This window comes from Euprymna scolopes, chromosome 8, assembly GCF_053919585.1.
Source record: "Euprymna scolopes isolate OS-2025 chromosome 8, ASM5391958v1, whole genome shotgun sequence".
NCBI lineage: Eukaryota > Metazoa > Mollusca > Cephalopoda > Sepiida > Sepiolidae > Euprymna > Euprymna scolopes.
This window is the reverse complement of record NC_136489.1, coordinates 52,162,515-52,170,204: the sequence shown is the minus strand read 5'-3', so window position 1 is coordinate 52,170,204 and position 7,690 is coordinate 52,162,515. Positions and strand designations below refer to the sequence as shown.

The following is a 7,690-nucleotide window of genomic DNA, read 5'->3' as shown; positions in this document are numbered from 1 at the left end:
TTCATGCATTAGACCAGCGTAATACGATTTTTTGAAGGTGTTTTCAAACTACATATTCTTAGCATAAGTAATCTATAATGTGAACTGTTCACACATGTGCATACGTGAAACAGTTAGGATACATAAAACCCCAATGACTCCCATGTACCAATTTTTCAATATTGACCCCTTAGCAGCTTTGTTTCCGGATGAAAACAGATTTAAAAAATTTCCACATGTCTAAATGTCCAATATACCAAATTTCAAGTCCTTGAGTATATAGGTTGAGAAGTGTCCTCACACAGACACACATTCTCATTATATATATATATATATATATATATATATATATATATATATATATATAAGCATGACGAGCCGTGGCCATAACTAAAAGAACGCAAGCTAAAATTCTAAATTTTATTATTTAATCATAAGACTCGCTGATTTCATGAAAAAGAACTTTAAATATCTACCTGACGAATATACCCGGTGAACCAAGAAAAAGTGAAATCCAAAGAATTGCATTTCTAATTACACTTAAGATCCTAAAAAGGTATTTCGGTTAGAGACTCCGAAATCAAAGGCCAATAACGACCAAGATCTCTCAGTTTCTCTCCTCAAACCTTGGGTATGTGGTGCAATGAAGTCAAAAGTAGTTGGTTAATTTGAACGAATTAAAATCCAAACTTTTCTATTTTTACCATAAATGTTCTGATTCCCATTTGATCCGATTTGATATGAATGGTGTTCGTCTAAAAGAGGTTCCCTGTTTTGACAAACTTCCGCGTCTGACATTTACTCCTGGCCTAAAATGGAAAACTTACATCAAATCTGATGCCAAGGTCGCCGAAAAATGGCTGCGCTATTCTACCGCAACAGAAGGTATCTCACTTCCGATGCAATCTTCTATCGGTAAAAGAGCCAAAGACGTCCTAAAATGCTCGGAGCATCTTATTTTGCCTTGACAAAGTTCCAAACCGGCTTCAAAACCTTTTAGGTTTTCTTTTCCTTGCAATCTCTTTCCCACTGAAGAGACGTTTCGAGCTAATCTCTGCTCTATTGTTATTTTCATGGCAAGTGTTTGTCTGAACTGCAATCTACGGTCCATCTTGCCAAACTTTAAAAAAATACACTCTTTCCCATTCAACAACTATCAACAGTTTCCCCACACTATATCTGTGCCTAAAACTAAACGCAACCTCCATGAACAGAGTTTCTTCCCTATAACTGCCCGGCTGTGAAACTCTATTCCGATGGCCTATTTTCCATCTTACAATATTATTGTCTTCAAGTTCAATTTAAACAAGTTCTTGTTGAGCCGGCACCTTAAATAATCTACATCTATCCCATTTACACCATTAGCGATTAATACGCTGTTATGCTGGTTACCAACGTAAATTTATTAACTCTTATCATCGAGTGGCCTTCGAGCCTTGATAAGTGGCAACTCACATGTAAAAAAAAAGTGTATGCCTGGCATTTGATAGGAAACCCAATAAGAAACAACAGAAACTAGGGAAAAAAAAGAGATAAAAACTCAAGAATTAAAATCGGTTTTACACATTAGTCTGATTTTGAAATCAAACTATTTACCCGATGATGTTAACTTTGTGCCCGCATTGTTTACCCGACCTTAACTTGGAGACATTTGGTGAAGGAGTTGTTAAATATACGAAATAACTTTAATCAGTATATCTATATAATAATACTAGCGAGGGTAAAGAGAGTACTGGCATTTTGGGAATGCTTATTGACACCCAGATTTCAAAGACGAGTGAGGGTCGTTGCTAGCGAAAAATCAACATTAAATGACTGTTAAGATAATTCAAAATGATTTGCAACTTCTATCGAAAAAGACAGGATGTTATAGATTTATAGGAAGAGGGCTGGTTTGTACGAAGACTTGTAAGTTAGACTCCAGAAAATAGCACTTGCTATTACCATTGCAAAATCGTTCAGTATGTGAGCAAATAATAATAATAATAATAATAATAATAATAATAATAATAATAATAATAACTAGCGGGATCTGTGGAAATTCTACAGCAGCATTTTTCCTATGTAATATATTGTTGCTAGGCATGATGTGAGCGTTCTATTCAGCATTAATGAAGGCACAATCATATTATTCTAGTTCTTTATTACAACTGTACTGCCTCCTTACTAAAATAATAACTTTGATATATTTCCTGGGCTGATTATTTCATTACAAACACACCAGTCAATTAACTCACATTTCATCATTTTTAATAATTCTTGGATATGGTACTAATTTTGACAATAATTTTTCATCATTTAAACTCACCATATCGCACACCTTACTAAAATAATAACTTTTATATATTTTATAGGCTGATAATTTCATTACAAACACACTAACGAATTAACCTCCATTTCATCATTTTTTATAATTCTTGGGTACGTTACTAATTTCGACAATCATTTTTCATAATTTATACCCACATTATCGCCCCTCTTAATAAAATAATAGCTTTGAAATATTGTCTGGGCTTATTATTTTATTACAAACACACTAATGCATGAAATCACATTTAATCATTTTTCATAATTCTTGGATATGTTACTTATTTCGACAATCATTTTTTATAATTTTAACCCACATTTTCGACCTTCCCTCTTTACTAAATAATAACTTTGATATATTGTCTAGGCTGATTATTTCCTTACAAACACACCAATCAATTAAGTAATATTTCATCATTTTTTCGTAATTCTTGGATATGTTACTAATTTCGACAATAATTTTTCATAATTTAAGCCCTTCTTATCTTCTTCCCCTTTACTTATATAATAACTTTAATATATTGTCTAGGCTGATTATTTTATTATAAACACACCAATCAATTAAATCACATTTCGTCATTTTTCGTAATTATTGGATATCTTACTAATTTCTACAATAATTTTTTTATAATTTAAACCATCCTCGTCGCCCTATCTTATTAAAAATTACTTTGATATATTTTCTGGGCTGATTATTTCATAAAAAACATAACTATCAATTAACTCACACTTCATCATTTTTCATAATTCTTTGATATGTTACTCATTTCGACTATTATTTTTAATATTTTTAACCATATAATCAACCACCTACTACAAACATAATAACTTTGATATGTTAGCTGGGATGATTATTTCATTTCAAACACACTAATCAATTAACTCACATTTCCTCCTTTTTCATAATTCTTTGATATGTTACTTATGTCGACAATCATTTTTCATCATTTTAACCCACATCATCGCCCCACTTACTAAAATAATAACTTTGATATATTGTCTGGTCTGATTATTTCATTGCAAACACACTAATGCATTAAATAACATGTTGTCATTTTTCATAATTCTTGGATATGTTACTAATTTTGACAATTATTTTTCATAATTTAAACCATCCTTATCGCCCTCTTACATAATTACTTTGATATATTTCCTGGGCTGAGTATTTTATTATAAACACACAATCGATTAACTCACATTTAATCATTGTTCATAATCCTGGATATGTTACTAATTTCGACAATAATTTTTATAATTAAAACCCCACATAATGCTTCTCCCTCCTACTTATATAATATATTTGATATATTATCTGGGCTTATTATATCATTACAAACATACCAATCAAGTAACTCACATTTCATCATTTTTCATAATTCTTGGATATGCTACTAATGTCGACAATAATTTTCATAACTTTAACCCACTATGTCGCCCCTCCTTACTTAAATAATAGCTTCGATATATTACCTGGGCTAATTATTTCATTATAAACAAATCAATAAATTATGGGTATTCTCATAGTATATATGTTTCATCTATCTTATCCAATCCCGGGTGACGCCGCATATTCTGCTAATATATATCGTTCACCTATCTAATTTGATCCCGGGCGACGCTGGATATTTTGCTACAATATGTTTTCCACCTCTCTCATTCAATACAGATGCATTCTGATAGTATACATTTGCACATCTCATTCAATCCCTGGACTGACTTCATGTTCGCCACCCCACTGTTGAAAATGTACATTAAATAAAGTAATGTTTTAATCGTAAACTGTTTTAGCCATTTTCGGAACTGACTTTATATCCCCAACCCACTGCTAAAAATATACATGAAATAATGTAATGTCTAAATAGTAAACTGTTTCAGCCATTTCCGGGACCGACTTTATATCCCAAACCCACTGCTAAAAATATACATGAAATAATATAATTTCTAAATAGTAAACTGTTTCAGTCATTTTCAGGACTGACTTTATATCCCAAACCCACTGCTAAAAATATACATGAAATAAAGTAATGTTTAAATGGTAAGTGGTCGCAGCCATTTTCGGGACCGACTTTATATCCCCAACCCACTGCTAAAAATGTACATGAAATAATGTAATGTCTAAATAGTAAACTGTTTCAGCCATTTCAGGGACTGACTTTATATTCCCAAACCCACTGTTCAAAATATACATGAAATAATGTAATGTCTAAATAGTAAACTGTTTCGGCCATTTCTGGAACTGCCTTATAATCCCCACCCCACTGTTGAAAATATACATGAAATAAAGTAATGTATAAATCGTAAACTGTTTCAGACATTTCCGGGACCCACTTCTTATCTCCCATCCTACTGTTAAAAATATACATTAAATAAAGTAATGCCCAAAACGTAAATGGCTGCAGCCATTTCCGGAACCGACTTCAATGTTAAAAATATACATTAAATAAAGCAATGTGTAATTTGTAAATGGTTTCACCCATTTTCGGGACTGATTTAATATCCCGTCACCCACTGCTTAAAATATACTTGAAATAAAGTAATGTTTAAATCATAAACTGTTTCAGCAGCTTTTCGAAAGTAATACATAAAAACATTAACACGGTTAGAGATTAGGTAACCATTGCTTCAACATGAATTTCTGAGTGTACTATAAGTTTCAGCATTCCAGTGACTTAAATCCCCCTTTTTTGGTCTTGGTTAATGGAGGAGAAATCCTTCATTACTGATACAATTCTTATTTTTGTTATTGACCAGAGAGCCCCTTTTGGGGAGCTGGTTTCCCCCTAAATTTTTAACCGACCTCATGTCCAATTCCGACCTTGCGGGGAGGCAAGTAAACAAAAAAAAATAATCAGAACGGACATTTTTCAGGGCATTTTATAATTAATCAGAAGTAACACTTCTAGGGCATTTTGTAATTAAATCAGAAATAACTTTTTCCAGTTACTTTTTCAATATTAAAACTTTGTTACATTAAACATAATACTTATTCACAATGCCTCCCCACGGGACAGATTTAGACACTAGAGTCGTTTTTTTTAACGTGCAGAAAAAATTTTCTTAGTCATAAAGGATTTCTCTTCAACCGAGAGAGAAGAAATTGAAATGTAGCACCTGAAGAACAGATACTACACTTTGATCTTAGCCAAAAGGCCAAGAAAGACAAATCATTTTTATTAGCTTTGCTTCAACAGCGACACCAATGTTTTTTTTAGAATATTCCACTTTCCTTTTTTAGGGATGCACAGCATGATAACGGACGGAGCGATAAGCGTAATATTATAATGATAATAATAATAGGCCGATTATGTACTTATACAATATGTGGAAAGTATTAACAACACAATTGAGAGAACAAATCTACCACTCCCTGAATAATCATGGACTTCTTCCCTAAGAACAGAAAGGACGCCAGAAAGGAAAAAGAGAAACACAAAATCTGCTATACATTGACCAAAAGATCCTAAAGGAGGTAAAAAGAAAAAGAAAGAATCTCGCCATAGCGTGCATCGATTACAAAAAACGCACACGACAGAATCCCCGAAGCATAGATAATATAATGCTTTAAAAAGTGTAAAATACCATATGTATGTATGTATGTATGTATGTATGTATGTATGTATGTATGTATGTTTGCATGTCTGCCTAAAACTTTCGATACAGGCGACGGATTTTCACAAGATCAGTATCGTTTTGAAGTTCGACCTTTCAGACGACAAATATCGAAAAATTGGCTAAAAACATCTTCACCTGCAACTGGGCACTTTTCTACAGATGGGTCGGTTTTTTCGCCGATATTTTCCAAAGTTATCCTCTCCTTTCGATTGTCTAGCCTTAATTTAAACCTACGTCACTTCCGGTTTGCCGGTGTGTCGTAACAGCAAAGACGTCAGGTTTTCCCGTTCTTTTCCTACTTCACAGTACGGGTTCGAGCCTGTCTTCCTACTACCACTTTTTTTTTCTGCTCAACATACACCTCTAAATACCCGGGCAACACCGGGCTGAAATGCTAGTATTTAATAAGAAAGAAAAGTCTTGCCAAATCGTAGACTTTGCTGTTCCAGCTTACCACAGGATAAATATCAAAGAAAAGGAGAAACGGAACAAATTAACAGAGCTAGCCTGAGAACTGAAAGGAATATGGATGATAAAAAATTAAGATAATACCAATAATAGTAGGAGAACTAGGAACAATTCCGAAAAACCTGGAAAAAAGAATGGAAGAAATTGAAATCGGAGGAATGACTGGAAAGATATAACGAATAATAATAATAATAATAATAATAATAATAATAATAATAATAATAATAATAATAATAATAATAATAATAATAACAGCTGAACTACTTAGGAAACCCTTTGGATGCAGAGAATATTACAAACTGCTACAGAAACAAAACATGAAGAAGCGTTACATGGAACCAAAGACATTGAAGATACATATTTATAATTACTCTATCCACTCCCCAATCCCCTCCCATTTCCCAATCATCAGTATGATGCCAAATAACCGATAAGGATCAAGGAAGATGGAAAGACCGAGGAAAGAGCGCTGATAAAACTCTGTTGAACAAGTGCAAAAAGAAATGGAAACTTGGGGAGACTTATTGCCACTCAAATTCCAGTGTAGACCAATGGCTGCTGCTGGCGAAATATCGATGGTAATGATGCAAATTCATTTGTATCAGTTATCAGAATAGGTGGAGAGCACTGGAAAACTGGGGAGACTTTTTGTCAGTCAGCTTCCAGAGAGCAACACTGGCTGTTTTCAAGAAAAGATCCTTTATGACCTGTGTGAAAGCTCTTAATAATAATAATAACAATATTAATAACAATAATAATAAAACAAAAACAAAAACAAAAACAACAACAATAAACACAATAATAATAATAATAATAATAATAATAATAATAATAATAATAATAATAAACGAAGCAGACATGCCAGATTGGATGATCAAACGCAGAACCACACTGATGCAAAAAGATTCAGAAAAAAGAAACCATCCCTAGCCAGGCCTATGACATGTTTACTACTAAGGGAATAAATTTATCATTCCATTCTTAATTGTGAACTACTCCCCGAGAAACAGAAAGGATGCCAGAAAAGAAAAAAAGAAACACATGGCCTATAATACATAGATTAAATGATCCTGAATGAGGTAAAAGTAGTAAAAGAATATAGCCATGGCGTGGATCGACTACAAGAAAGCGTATGACAGGATTCCACAAGCGTTGATAGTAAAATGCCTGAGAATGTACAAAATATCAGGCTACATTATCAATTTCACTGAGAATGTAATCAGAACACGGAGACTTAGAACTGAAAGCTGAATGACAATACATAACTGAGATTAAAATTTAAAGATGGGTCTTCCAATGTGATTCCCTCTCACCATTACTGTTC

General features: G+C 33.0%; 1 pseudogene; it reads right to left on the bottom strand.

Annotated features, from left to right (window-relative positions):
- Nucleotides 1-5,243: 5,243 nt before the first annotated feature.
- Nucleotides 5,244-5,449, bottom strand: LOC145284189 (U2 spliceosomal RNA; annotated as a pseudogene).
- Nucleotides 5,450-7,690: the final 2,241 nt, after the last annotated feature.